Source organism: Rattus norvegicus, chromosome 15, assembly GCF_021556685.1.
Source record: "Rattus norvegicus strain SHRSP/BbbUtx chromosome 15, alternate assembly SHRSP_T2T, whole genome shotgun sequence".
NCBI lineage: Eukaryota > Metazoa > Chordata > Mammalia > Rodentia > Muridae > Rattus > Rattus norvegicus.
The window spans coordinates 80607770-80622062 of record NC_141548.1 but is presented as its reverse complement, the minus strand read 5'-3'; the positions used below and the strand labels follow the sequence as shown (position 1 = coordinate 80622062).

The 14293-nt window shown below is 38.3% G+C and overlaps 1 pseudogene; it reads right to left on the bottom strand.

Moving 5' to 3' along the window:
• Window positions 1-1780: 1780 nt before the first annotated feature.
• On the bottom strand, window positions 1781-2233 carry LOC120097190 (uncharacterized; annotated as a pseudogene).
• Between the last annotated feature and the right edge of the window lie 12060 nt (window positions 2234-14293).

The window sequence follows — 14293 nt, the reverse complement described above, 5'->3', positions numbered from 1 at the left end:
TAACTGTGGCAGCATCCATTCATACATTCTCATACATTCCATTCACTAACGACATTAGCTGAACACCTGTCTGTGATTATGTGGGAACTCTTGAAGCTTTCCATTTTTCAGTGGTAATGAGCACATCTTTAACTGTGTACTTTTTTCGTTTATTAATTAATTTATTTATTTTACATCCAGATGATCGTAGAGCCCCCTTCTCCCAGTCCCACCCCCCAGAAACCCCTACTACCTCTCTTTCTCCTCAGAGAAGTGGAAGTCACCCTTGAAGTCACCTTTCCTAGGGACATAATGTAGTAAGTAGGACTAGGCTCACCCTCTCTCACTGAGGCCCCGCCAGGCAGTCCAGCTATGAGAAGGTGATCCAATGGCAGGCAACAGAGTCACAGAGTCCCTGCCCCAATTGTTAGAGGACCCCCAGGAAGACAGAGCTGAACATCTGCTACAAATGTATAAGGGCCTAGGTCCAGCCCTGCCATTCTCTTTGGTTGATATATGGAATAGAATCGAAGATCCAGAAATAGACCTGTAGGCATGTATGCCTACGGACACTTGTATTTTGACAAAAAGGCCAAAATGATAAAAAAAATAAAATAAAAAGAAAGCACCTTCAACAAATGGTGCTGGTCTAATTGGATATTTACATGTAGAAGAATGCTGAAAGATCCATATTTATCACCCTGCAAAAAAACTCAAATCCAAGTAGATTAAGGACCTAAACTGTATATTCCTTACTAAGGTCCTAATAGTATATCGGGTTTTCATATTCATGTATTTTGACTTGATTCATTCGTCTCTTTATTTTCATTTTTTAGCATCATTCCCTGTGGAAATGGGAACATTTCATTTATTAACTCATATTAACCCAGTCTCAGCGCTTTGAACATTAAAAATACTAATCTGCACAGCTTAGAGACTTCCTATTCAACAGTTAATACACTCTATTCCTTTTGTTCTTTTTTTCCAACTTTTTTATAATTATCACCATTAAATTGATTATGTAAAGACTTAGGGACTTAAACATGTGCAACATGCCTTAGGTTGTATAAAAATAATTTAAATATGAGGATTTGGCATAGGTGTGTTATGCTGACCAGGGTATATTAGGGGCTCTTTGGAAACTTGTGTCTAAAAACTCACATAATTCTTGCAACAGTTCTTGGAAGTCACTTTCATTTGGTAAGTGAACAAACTAAGTTACAGACCAGAGAACGGCTTGGCAAGTATTACATCATTTAGGACTCTTGGAACTAACGCTTAAAGCCTGGACATTTTTGGGAAAGCATTTTCTTTTTCTCTCTCTCTCTCTCTCTTTCTTTCTTTCTTTCTTTCTTTCTTTCTTTCTTTCTTTCTTTCTTTCTTTCTTACTTTCTTACTTTCTTACTTTCTTTTTCTTTTTTCTTTTATAGGTATGTCCCCAGCTTTATTTGACATTCTTCTTGGAATGCAGGCTGTTGTTGATGTGGCCGCACTTTTTTTTTATTGGATATTTTTTTATTTACATTTCAAATGTTATAACCTTTCCTGGTTTCCCGGCCATAAACCTTATCTCCTCCCTCTCCCCTTCTTCTGTAAGGATGTTCCCCTTCCACAACCACTCTCCCTTCCCGCTTCCCCCCCCCCATATTCCCCTACAACGGGGGTCTAGCCTTGGCAGGACCAAGGGCTTCTCCTTCCATTGGTGCCCAACAAGGCCGCCCTATGCAACATATGAGGCTGGAGCCATGGGTTAGTCCATGTATAATCTGCCGTTCTCTGTTCAATGGTTTGCTGCTAGCATTCACCTCTGTATTTGACATGCTCTGGCCCCGCCGCATGAATAGCACTTGCGGCAGATCATCTTGTCACAGTTGTACTTCTGGGCAAGCTGATGAAGGGATGGCTTGATGATGCCACCGCGCAGTCGCAGCACCAGATGCAAGGTGGACTCTTTCTGGATGTTGCTGTCAGACAGGGTGCGGCCATCCTCCTGCCGTTTGCCAGCGAATATCAGCCTCTGCTGGTCAGGTGGGATGCCTTCCTTGTCTTGGATCTTGGCCTTCACTTTCTCAATGGTGTCTCTGGGCTCGACCTCAAGAGTGATGGTCTTGCCCGTCAGTCTTCACGAAGAACTGCACGTTGGCATCTGCCTCTTGGCCGCTCTTTGAAGAGGAAGAGGACAGCGGAACCGGAAACCGCCTAGTCTCCTCTCAGGAGGCCTGCGCACTCGGAAAAGCATGTTCATTTCTACCATGCTGTAAAGTGTAAGTGAGCAAATGCGCTGAGATTCAGTAAAGCTTGGAGGACATATGGGAGAAAAATACTCATCTTTTGTTGTTGTTTATCACTTTTTATAATCTCCGTTAGAGAGATTCTTCAGGTGCACACACACGCATGCGCGCGCGCGCACACACACACACACACACACACACACACACACACACACACACACACTATACTATTCATATGGAGTCAGCAATTAAGTTTACATGTTATGTAACACAGCCCCTGTCTAGGGTTTGTAGTACAAATTACAGCACTCTTTTTCTCTCAGGTTATACTAGCAGCCCTGTCATCCTGTGATGGCGAGAATTAGGTTACGTAGTTTTGTCTTCCTCGCTCTCTTCTGAACAATTAACCCAATTTATACAGCTTTTAAATTTAATATACAATCTTTAAATTTAATAAAATCACCAGTGGCGATGGTTATTTAGCCCCGTCCAGATTGCCAAACCTTTTGCACATTTGCAAATGTTAACAATAAAGTTGGTCTACTTGGAATTTCTTTTTTCAGTAAAGGAAAATGTAAACTTGAAAAGGCTTTAGAAATAAGATTTTAGGATGAATTATTTTACTCAATTTAGAAAATCCCAGTTAGCGACAGCAGGATTTTCTATTAATACAGCAGAAAAAAGATTTATTTGTGAATTACGATTTATTCCCCAGCAATTAGAGGAAAGAATTTAGTTTTTAAAGAAAAGAGGTTTCTTTTCTTTTCCTCTTTTTTTTTTACAGTAAAATGGACTCATTGCATTAGTCATCTGCAGTGTGAAGAAACTAATAATTGTTTTTATGCTATTCAAGCCACTTAATTTAGTAAACCTATAATTGAAAAGTGAATTTTGCAATAAAACAGTATAACTCAGTCTATGTTGCTATGGGAAAGCAAAGTGCTTCCTCCTACTTTAGTTTATTAATTTTCAAATAATGCTCAAGGGCTTGTTATGATAGTCCTTTACAAGGTAGTAAATACGTAGTTATCCAGACTGTCTGGGTTGAAAACTAATTACCATTGGAAACTGAAGCATTAAGGCTAGTTATTTCTGCAAATCAAACAACTTGAAATACTATTTTCACAATAAATCTGCTACACAACCATACAGAAATAACCTCACAATGAAAGCCCTTATCTAAAATAACCCTTTCCTTGCCCCCTCTTGTAAACAATGCACTGCTAATGCTAAAATGTGGTATCAGGAAAGGAAGTTAAAGGAAGGTAGTCAAAGGAGCAACCTGAAAGAACAAAAGAAATTTAATATACATCTCTATAAATAATCAAACATTTTTGTGATGAGGGATATAAAAAATACAGCCATATCTGCAGGAAATAGTAGTTTGTAAACCAGAAAATGTATTCAAGACTGAATGGGCCAGGTCTCCTCTTTCCTTCCTTGTTTCTCTTTCTTCTGTTTTTGCACCCCATTTTTGCATCATATTTCCAGTGGTATGCTTGAGGAAGCCACAATTTAAAATTAATGTTAATGCTAAAAATTATGTAACATCTAGAATCATCCCTGTTGGGTCCTGGGAGCCTCATGTTTCCCTGGGGTCTGGTGGAGGGGAATTGCAACCCCATTGGAAGAGCAACATCGGCTGGCCTGACTTCTCAGTTCTCCCAAAGTCTAGACCACCAATCAAGGAGTGTATCTGGAGGGAAGCATGGCTCCAGATACATTTGTAGCAGAGGATGGCCTTGCCTGACAGCAACAGGAGGGGAGGCCCTTGGTCCTGGGTAAGTTTGATGCTGGAGGGGGATGCTGGACTGATGGGCAGGAGAGTGTGGGTTGGTAGGGGAACATTCTCATACAGGCAAAGGGGAGGGGGAGGGGGAATATGGGAAAGGGGGTTCATGTAGGGGTAAGTGGGAAGTGGGCTCTCATTTGAGATGTAAATGATTGGAATGATTAATAAAAAACAAAAAAATTAAGAATTACATGACAGGAAAGACAAGTTTTACTGTTCACAAAGTGAAGAAAGAAGCACAAGAAATTTCAAATGTTTATTCAGACTTTAACATGGTCAAATGAAAATTGACTGTAAAGTCATTAGATGGGCATTTTGTAAAGACAAACAGAATAATTACACGCCTTATAGTGAAAAATAATATTTTTGTAAATATACCAAATACTAAATTTCTAAATGTATTATAGAAATGTACTAACTCCTCGGGGCATCAGTTGGAAAGCTTAGGTAGATACCAAGACACCACTTCCCACGTATCGAGTAGAGATGGTCTGTCAGGATGTAGGAAGATCAAGGAGACAAAACGCTTGTTTTAGAAAAGTAAAAGCTACAGTTAAATAACTGTAAAAATCTAGCCAAACTGCCTAGTCATGTGAAAGGAAAGTGTGGATCGATGTAAAACGTCCCATAGCAAATACAATTTCCTATGTATTTGACTTCCTGCTCGAAGACAGTGGGATTTGAGCATAAAGAGCCGTCCCATGAAATAAATACATGGTAAAAGCTTGCAATGAAGTATAGTCTGTCAGCTTGTACATTCTTACAAATGAGAGGGTTTTTTTGTTAAGGGATTGTAATTTAATTACATCATTTTTCCCTTTCCTTTCTTCTCTCCAGATCTTCCCATAGATCTGTCCTAACTTATCCTTCAAATTCATTTACTCTTTTTTCATCAACAGTTATTACATTCTTATGTGTGTGTACTTATAAATACACACACATATATGTGTATATAATGTATATATGATGTATATAATGTAAATATATGTAGTATATAAATGTATATATGTGTGTATCTCCTTAATATCACCGCTTGAATTTATGTAATGTTACTTGTGTATGTGTTCCAGAGCTAACCATTTATCAGTGGACAACAAATCATAATTCTCATGCTTGGGGAAGAACCACTTCTCCTCTCTCAGTTTCACCCAGTTGCCTGAATAGAACTGAATAGAACTGAGGCCTCACGTGCTTTTTTCCCTTGTCCAGTGTGACATATTGGTTGATGTCTTCCTTGCTTATTTGCCCTTATACTGACAGATAAACATAATATTTTCCCCTCATTAGACAAACTTCTCTTGTTTGAAACAAACTCTACTACATAAAACCATACTCAATCAAAATGAAGAGTTGTGAAGCTCAGTCCATTAGCTACGTCTAAAAAACAACCCTATACCCAAGGCTCAGGGAACATTGTGAAAAAGTGCTTTGGGGGATTCTAAGAGCCAGAGGAACAGAGGCTTTGCTGTGAAACTATGTCTTCTGGTAGCATAAGGCTCTATGCCCTTTATATCTCGCCAATGTGACCACACAAGCATAGCGTACATGAGGTTGTCCATCTGTATAGATTTTTCATATTTCAGTACTCTGTATTCCTATAATTCCATTTATGCTGAGACATATTTTCGTTAAGAATTTTTTTTATTTTTCAAGACACGGTTTTAAACCTTAGGTGGTGGTCGTTATAATACAGGACATAAAGCAGGAAGTTAGAAAGAATGACTTGCTGGAATGGACAAAAATGGAAGGCCATCATGTCACCATATACAATACCTTGTCACACAGCTAGGACACAGTCGTAGAGCTTGTGTAGAGTGACTTTTCAGTGTAGTTTCTGTCTTTTCACTCTCTCCCTCATACACAATACTCAGGAATGTGATACTAGTACCAAGAGCATGAGAAGTAAAGTACTGTCTCAGTCGCTGGAGCCTGTAAAAATATCAGAGCAAATAACCAGAGCATGAGTAATAATAACAGCAACGTTTATTGAGCCACTGTGGTGCTGCTATTTAAAAATGCATACATTTTTCCATCCTGCCATGTATCTGTTTTATTTTTAACTGTGTGACTACTATTACTTTACATTCAATATGTTCTGCCATTTACTGACTTTGAGATCCGAGTCCGGAGGACCTCTCTACGAAGATACTGCCACAACCAGCACAGAAACTACTCATTTCACACCTCAGGTGATGAGACAAGGAAGACTCAAGGAAGAAGAGAAGGAAGAGGGAGTTGAAAATCCACTCTACTGAAAATATAACTTTTTTATCTTTAAGTATCGATTTTAAAAAGTAGAAGGTTTTTATCCAGCTATAGTTTTGCCTAATTTTAACTAAGTTTAATTACTTTCCACACAAATTTCCTCATTGTGAACCTAGATTTTAAATCACTACTATAGTCACCAAAATGACCTTAATAATCAGAGTATCTCTCTTGTGAATGTTTCTAAATAAAGCTGTTGCAATTTTCCAGTCCAATTTATATAAAAAGGAACTGATCTAGGCCAAAAAAAAATACTTTTTGGTGTTATTTTTCTGACATGAAATACGGAATCCTCCTTACCATTTGAGAGTGATTCTTACTTGACAAATTATGAAATGCCATTCACAATACATTGGAAACATAACATACACTGGTTATTGGGTCGCATGATGAGGTCACATAGTATGAGACGACCATTTTGTATAGTGGAGTAGGTGAATAGGCGTCACGTGTCGTTTTTCTTGAGGCACAATCATATTTAAAAGCTGGAGAGCAGATTTTAAGTCTTCATGGGGATGTGAAGAAAGTAGATAGCTTAAATGAAAAGCATTTCAAAGCCTGTATGAGTGTAGAAAACAGACCCATTTAGGGAAAACAGACCCATTCCGATTCTTGACATACAGGTGCACACCAGTGGAGAAAAAGAACAGCTCCTTTCCAGAGCTGTCTGTTTAGATTTGCTACTTCATTAGTAGTAAATGTATTTAGTTGGTCATGGGGATTGAAATTCCCCCATTCTGTCTCATTTTGTCTTATATACCCTCATTTTGGGTTATATATGCTATGACTGTTGCTTGTTTGGGAAATGAAGACATTCTCTCTTTATTGATGTCTAGTAAAGAAAGGAAGCTTGAAGTTTGTTTTGAGATCATTATAGGAGTGCATGACCTCCTTCTTCAGTTTAATCTTTCCATGTTTTCCCTTGTACTTCAAATTCATGGCCTCTCTTTTTTTTCATTAATTGTTATAGACAAACTTTTAAGCATGACTGTGCTACCAGAAATTATCTAAAATATTCCCCAAATGCCTTTCCTTGCAAAACCTATTGTTTCTTAATCGTACAGTTAACTGTCACTCTATAAAAATTCAAAGAGTAGTCAGAAGTTTTCAAAATTCTACGTTATCTAATGTAAAACTAAGCCCGTGTACGTTCTCAAGTCAGCAAATACCTTTAAAAGATAAACTGTTGTAAAATTGCACTGTCTCTGTGAGGACCCCCGCTAAGGAGCAGTTTCCCCAGACCCAGACTGTCCCAGGACTTTCTCTGCTTTTCAGAGAAATGCTGCAGTGACTGGGCAAGCTCCTTAAAGTCCTGTTGCTCCGTGTCTTCTCATCTGTAGAGTGAGGATAACGTGGATGCGTGCACCAATGTATCGCAAAGCTCAAAATTAGTTAATATTAATAGTTAATTATTATGTAAGAATAAAATTTGAAAACGGAAATTGTTTGAAAGCATGTGAGAAGCTTCTATCAAAAACATCCTGAGTCATACGATGTAACTGAGTTTTTCTATGTACAATCTGTGTTGATCAAAAATTTCTGAGACCCCCATAAAAAGAACAATAAAGTAAAAGAAATAGGGTGTGAGTTCAATGGTCGCCCATCTCTTCCTTGCTATTAAACTCCTCATCAGAAACTTTCATGAAGAGTTTGATTATTGTTAAGTCAAGAGACATATTTTACATAAATGCTATTGTTCTTCTATTTTAATGAATAAAAAAATGTGCCCTGAAGTATACTGAAATGTATTTTATGTTTATATATTACTGAAAATTATCAAAAATACCTCCATAAAACCCATTTGGACAAGCAATTTTATACGAGCCTATGGAAGAATTCTTTTCTACAAAAGAACTTTTGAATAGCGGGACAGCCCTTATTAAGTATGGACCTCGAACAAGATCCCATAGATGCATTTCCGTAGCTGAAAATGACATACAATGGCCAGATCCAGATCCAATACAATTCGCACTCTCCTTGGAGGTTTATAGCTGGTGCCTACCCATGATCTCACACTCCCCTTGCCTGCCCTTTCCTTCCCAGTCAAGCCACACTGTGATCTGCTCTGGCATGTCTTAGAAGCTCCGGCCTTTATGTCTGTATCCAACCCTCCTTTTCCTCTTAAACCCATCCCCTGATAAACATCCAGATGTAAATGTGGCCCAGGTAGTCATCAGAAATTAGCTCTCAGAAGTAGGTATTAAGTGCTGAACACACGGTGGTGATAAGTTACTTGGGTTTTAATTTCTAAGCTTGTAACTATTTCTAAGCAGTAATTTTCATCTTATATGAAAAGGTGCCCTCTCCCACGTGGGTATATTGACATTCAGCATTCTAAATTTAAGATTATTATTTTTTTTAACCATCCAGGGAATCTGTCTCACTTTACATTTGCACATGGCAGATAGTAGGAAATTGAAAGATATATGTATATTCATTTACAGCTACAGAATGGTATTTAGACTAAATTCACCATTACTCATAATTACTTAAATGTTTAGAGCAACAATAGCCTGATATATTTTCCTTGGATCATTCTTATTCCCACAAGCTTCCCCTACAATAGTGACCCAACTAGCTTATACCAGCTGATTGTGGTCAGCCATTGAGTTAGGCAACCATTCAACAAATGGATACAAAGCACATTTTGTGTTGGAAGAGTGCCATTCCTGAAAGAAGAGTCTTCCAAGAACAGGACCCATTTTTATGCTCTCCATATTTAAAATCTGTACCCTCTAAAAGAAAAGTCACCTCTAAATAAATATGGTGCTGTGTGGTAGGTGACAGAGTGGGCTTGGAAAACACACAGACAACTTATATGTTGAATATGTCACCTATTCTGTTTACACAGAGTGAGAAACATTCTTGAAGGCAGAAGAAGGCAATGAAAGAGAAGAGGATGAGAAGGAAAAAGAGAAGGGGAGGAGAGGAGAAAAAGGAGGGAGGAAAAAACTAGAGAAAAGAAAATATGCAAGTTCAGGGAGATGAAATTATATATTTTACAAATATAAATAATTATGGCTAATAGATATGAAAAGGAGACTAGTAGTGATGATTACAGTGTGCAGTCAGATCATGCAGGATCTTGAAAATCTTATAAAGTTTGTGCTTGATTCTAGTAATAACAGGGCTCACTGGAAGGCTGGATGCAAGGAGATGTGATCATGTTGCTGTTTTACAAAACTCATTCGGATATAAACCTTGAATTTATATTAGAAGAGCCGTGTCATGATAAAAGAAGAAGATAATTATGGTCTTTTTGAAGGGAATGGCGAGAATTTTGAAACTATCAAGAACTAGAAGAAATTAGAAACAGAATTTTACTTTGGAAGGTGGACTGGGTGTTTAACTATAGTCGATGAGAGGAGAGGGAGAAGGAAGGTAAGTCCTGGACAGCTGCATTCAACGTGTGAGTATCTGATAATCTCTTCAAAGAAAGCTAATAAGAAAAAAATAAACAAGCAAACTAATCCCAACCTGGCTTGGGTCTTGGGGGGGAAGGAATGAATAAGCCTACTGCGGTCTTAGGAAAGCTGACTTTAAGGTAGGGTTGGGATAACTCAAAAAAGAGAAATGTGTATGCTTTTGTAGAACATTATTGGAAAGAAGTCAGCTGTATAAATAGTTGTGTGTAGTGTTGACATGTAGGGAATCAATTATACAATGGACACAAGGTGGAAGATATGAGATGAGGGTAAATATTAGAGGAGAGACATTTGAGGTGTGTGGAAAGCAAAGAAACGCTGAAGCATATGATAGAAACCAGAAACGTACATAAAGACAAGTGAAGGCAAGTGAGAAGTGCTAAACAACACTAAAAGATACATAAATATAACCCAAGTAGGGGAAACAGTGGAGAAAGGCCAGGTGTCCTGGTGCAAGCCTTGAACCCCAGCATCCAGGAGGCTGAAGCAGGCAGGTCTCTGAGCTCACGGCCAGTCTGATCTATAGAGCAAGTTCCACAACAGCCAGGGATACACAGAGAAATCCTGTCTACAAAACTGAAAGATAACAAAAACCAGCAACAGAAAGGAAAACAAGAATCTGCAGAGCACAACTTTATTCGCACATAGCACATTCATATTCATTTTTCCCACAGACTAAATACACTTTTAATCATAGCTGCACTCCTCATAGACACCCACACACATTCACAGACACCACACAGAGCTCTATAAACCAGTAGTCATAACAATGCCATATATAGAAATTCTCACTTATCAAGTTCAACCTTGGGTATCTGCCTGCACAGTAATTACTTATGCAGAGAAGTCTACGGATTTGAAACGAGAACACTTTGGTTTATGATTTAAACAAGAACACGGCTCAGTTCTCCATCTTATAAATGGGCACATTAATACTAGCATCGAGAAGTCTCGAGATTTAATTGCTGCTTATAAAGTGATTTGGGAGCTGAGGATGAAAGGTGTTATGTAATGTTATTGCTGTAGCTGGGACTGGTGAGCTACCGTAAGCATTGGAGTATTGCAACAGTTGAAACTACAGCGTGATCTGGGATGATAAAACGTAAGATATTATTAGATGACTTAGAAGGAGCAAGACTGTGACTACAATTTCTTTCTAGACCTATATATTTTATCTTTCAGATACTCATTCAGTTTTACACCTTATTTCTCACAGAGACTCCTCTCACATTTTTTTTGCGTTGCCTTAGCGTTCCAGAACACTGTGGCTTAAAGAAGCCATGGGAATCTTCTCATACATTCTTTTTTTAAAGCTAACAGGTGATGAGATTGAACTCCCAGCTTCTGTTTTCATTGTCTGAAAAAATTACCTGGTTAGAATTCAAAATCAACTGTTAAGACTGTCCTAGTTTCTCCAGTAGAGGAGAGGAAACAATAAAATCAATCCTAAAGAGGGCAAATGTATTAACAATTTACAATGGGATTAAAATGGGAGCTGGAGAGATGGATTAGTGGTTAAGAGCCCTGGTTGTTCTTCCAAAGGACCTGAGTTCAATTCCCAGCAACCCCATGGCATCTCACAACTGTCTATAACTTCAGTTCAGGGATCTGACAGGCTCCTGCCAATGCACATGAATTAAAAGAAGAGAAAAGAAAATATGGTAAAATAGAATAAAATAAAATAAAATAAATTATTATAAAAAGCTAGGCAGTGGTGGTGTATTCCTTTAATCCCAGCAACAGGGAGGAAGAGGCATGCAAATTTCTGTGAGTTGAAGGACAGCCTGGCCCACAGAGCAAGTTCTAGGATAGCAAAGGCTACTGTCTTAAAGCAAAACAAAACAAAACAAAACAAAACAAAAACAAAACAAAAAGACAGAAAAATAATAAAAGTACTTTAATGAATAAAATGTGTTATTTAACTTAATATTGCTGACAGACTACACCCTGCTAACAAAAAGTACACAGTCCAGACACAAGGAATTTGAACAGAATTAAAAATTTTGACTTCTATTTGACTTATAATCGAGTTCTTTGATTTCATCTATTTTTAGTCTTTGTACAAAATGTTGCTGGCTCTTGGTTTTAGATGATATGATCTTTTTGTCTTTTCAACAAAGATATTTTAAATATAGTCTTTTACAGAACTTTTAGTATGTTTCATGTATAAAGACAAAAAACATTAAGTTAAAGTTAAGATTTGTTTTTCGTTTAGTTTATAGTGGTACAAAATTGTCAAAATAATTTCTTCTTTTGATCAGTGCTGTAAGGGAAACAGACTAGAAGAACTACTGAGCTCCATGTTTAGACAGAGTGGTCCAAGAAGAAAGAAGAAACAGCCTATAGGTGCTTGACAGAGAAGGAGAAGGAACTAAATGAAGGGCATGAAGAAAAGAGTTTCAAGCAGAGAAAATAACATGAGAAGATAAGTTTGCTTCGGAGGAAACAGACAAAGACACAGCATAAGGCATGCCTGGGTGAGAGTGGACGGGTGGGGGAGGCTAGCAGGAGACAGGCTCTGCCGCGCTGTGCAGATGAGACTGAGGAGTTTAGACTTTCCTCGTAGAGGGAGCACAGAAAGTTTTAATTAGGACAGTCAGAGGTTCGCTCTGTGATTTCACAAGAGTGTCTGACTCAGGGTGAAATTTTCTGTGAAAAGACCGCACTGAGACGGGCAGGCTGCTCGCATGTACTATGCTGTTTTAGGTGGCTGGGACGTGACTTGACAGAGGAATGGGAATAACACAGAAAGAAGTGAGCATTCTTGTTCGAAGTGATTGTGATAGATGAGAAGAGAGAAGGGTGACTTGGGGGTTGGTGTTGAGTAACTAGGTTTATGGTAACACGACTTAAAGTATCTAGCCTTGGTATGAGGGTTTGTGCCTAGTCTTATCGCATCTTACTATGCCATGTTCGGTGGATATCTCTGGGATGGCTGCTCTTTTCTGAAGGAAAACAGAAGAGTGGTTCTGGGGTTGCAGGTAGGGAGGCTGAGCGGAATGGGAAAACTGTGGACAGGATGCTTGTAAGAGAGAATAATAGTAATTAAAGCGTAAAGACAAAAAGAGAAGTACATTTTAATGAAGGATGTGAAGAATAACTAGGTTTCAAATATTTCTTGTTACATGAAGACCTCAAAAAAGCTACAAATCTGGAACAGTCTGATAGAAATATTATTAAATAAATATATATTCATATTCTGGAAGAAAAAAATGATAGGGCTTAGGAGTTGCATTTTGAGTCTCTTACAAGTATAAATCTCAGAAAGGCACACCTGGGAAGAGACGGATACAAAGGGTCAGCAGACAGGTAGAAGGAACCAAAAGGGTGTGGTGATTTGGAAACCCTATGACAAGAATGAAATGGTACTTTTATGCCTCATGTGTTTAAGAAGTCACGGTGGATAAGGCAGAGAAGTGTCCCTACCCAGCAGATGGAGACTGTTGGGGATCTTAGCAGAACACAGTTGAAGTGGTAGGAATAAAATTAGACTCAGACAGAATGAAGAGCTACAAAAGGATGAGAAATACTACAAAAATATTTTAAGAAATTTGTTCCACTACAGAAGAACAGGAAATGGAATTTAGGTGACAGAGATGCTGAATTAAAAGTAGCATGGGTTTATATGTGTATGCATGCACACACACATAAACATACACATGTACACTTACACACACACACACACACACACACACACACACACACACACACACACATTTGTGTAGGATCAAAGACAATATCAAGTATTTACAGGCCAGTCAGGTTCTGGTTTGAAAGGATGCAAAAGTGATAGGCAGCAGAACTAGTTTGTCCTGAAAATTTAAGTTTTGTCTTTAGCTTCTCAGTGACATCAGGAAGGTGATGTATCATTTGAGGTGTGTGGAAGTCTCAAGTGACTGGATTTCATTTAGTGGCCGGTGATATTTACCTGAGGACACAAGACACTATGGAAAAATGGATGAATTTATTAGTGAAATTTTACATCTTCAAAATGAAATAGGAATTTAACCTGTGAAAGTAGAAAACAAAACCATTGTATTGGAGAAATGGGGGATTAGGGAGAAGCCAGTTAACATCCTGACTACTGGTTTAGAAGTAACCATATTGGAATGCAGAGAACAAAACCCACTGCTGATACAGTGTAATATTAGCAACAGAGAGGATGACTTAAGTCTTCTATGAAATGGCTGTTCTAGCCCCTACCAACAGTAGATATTACAATGGCCTTGGAGCAGCCAAAACAGGTGACCAGGTCAGGGTAGGAAGAAAACACACACAAGCATGTGCACACACACACACACACACACACACACACACACACACACACACACACATACACACTATCCAAATCTACAGTGAGAAAGTACTCTCAGATGAACCTTGTTGATGTCTAGAATGTTCACAAGGGAATTTGGTAGAAATTATTGCTTTCTAGAATACAGTCAAGAAATTAATGTAAAAGAGAGTCTGAGTTCAATTTGTAGCACCAAAAGAAAAAGGAAAAGAAAAAAGAGAGGAGAGAGAGAGAGAGAGAAAGAGAGAGAGAGAGAGAGAGAGAGAGAGAGAGAGAGAGAAGGATGGACAAGGATAAAAGGGGAAGG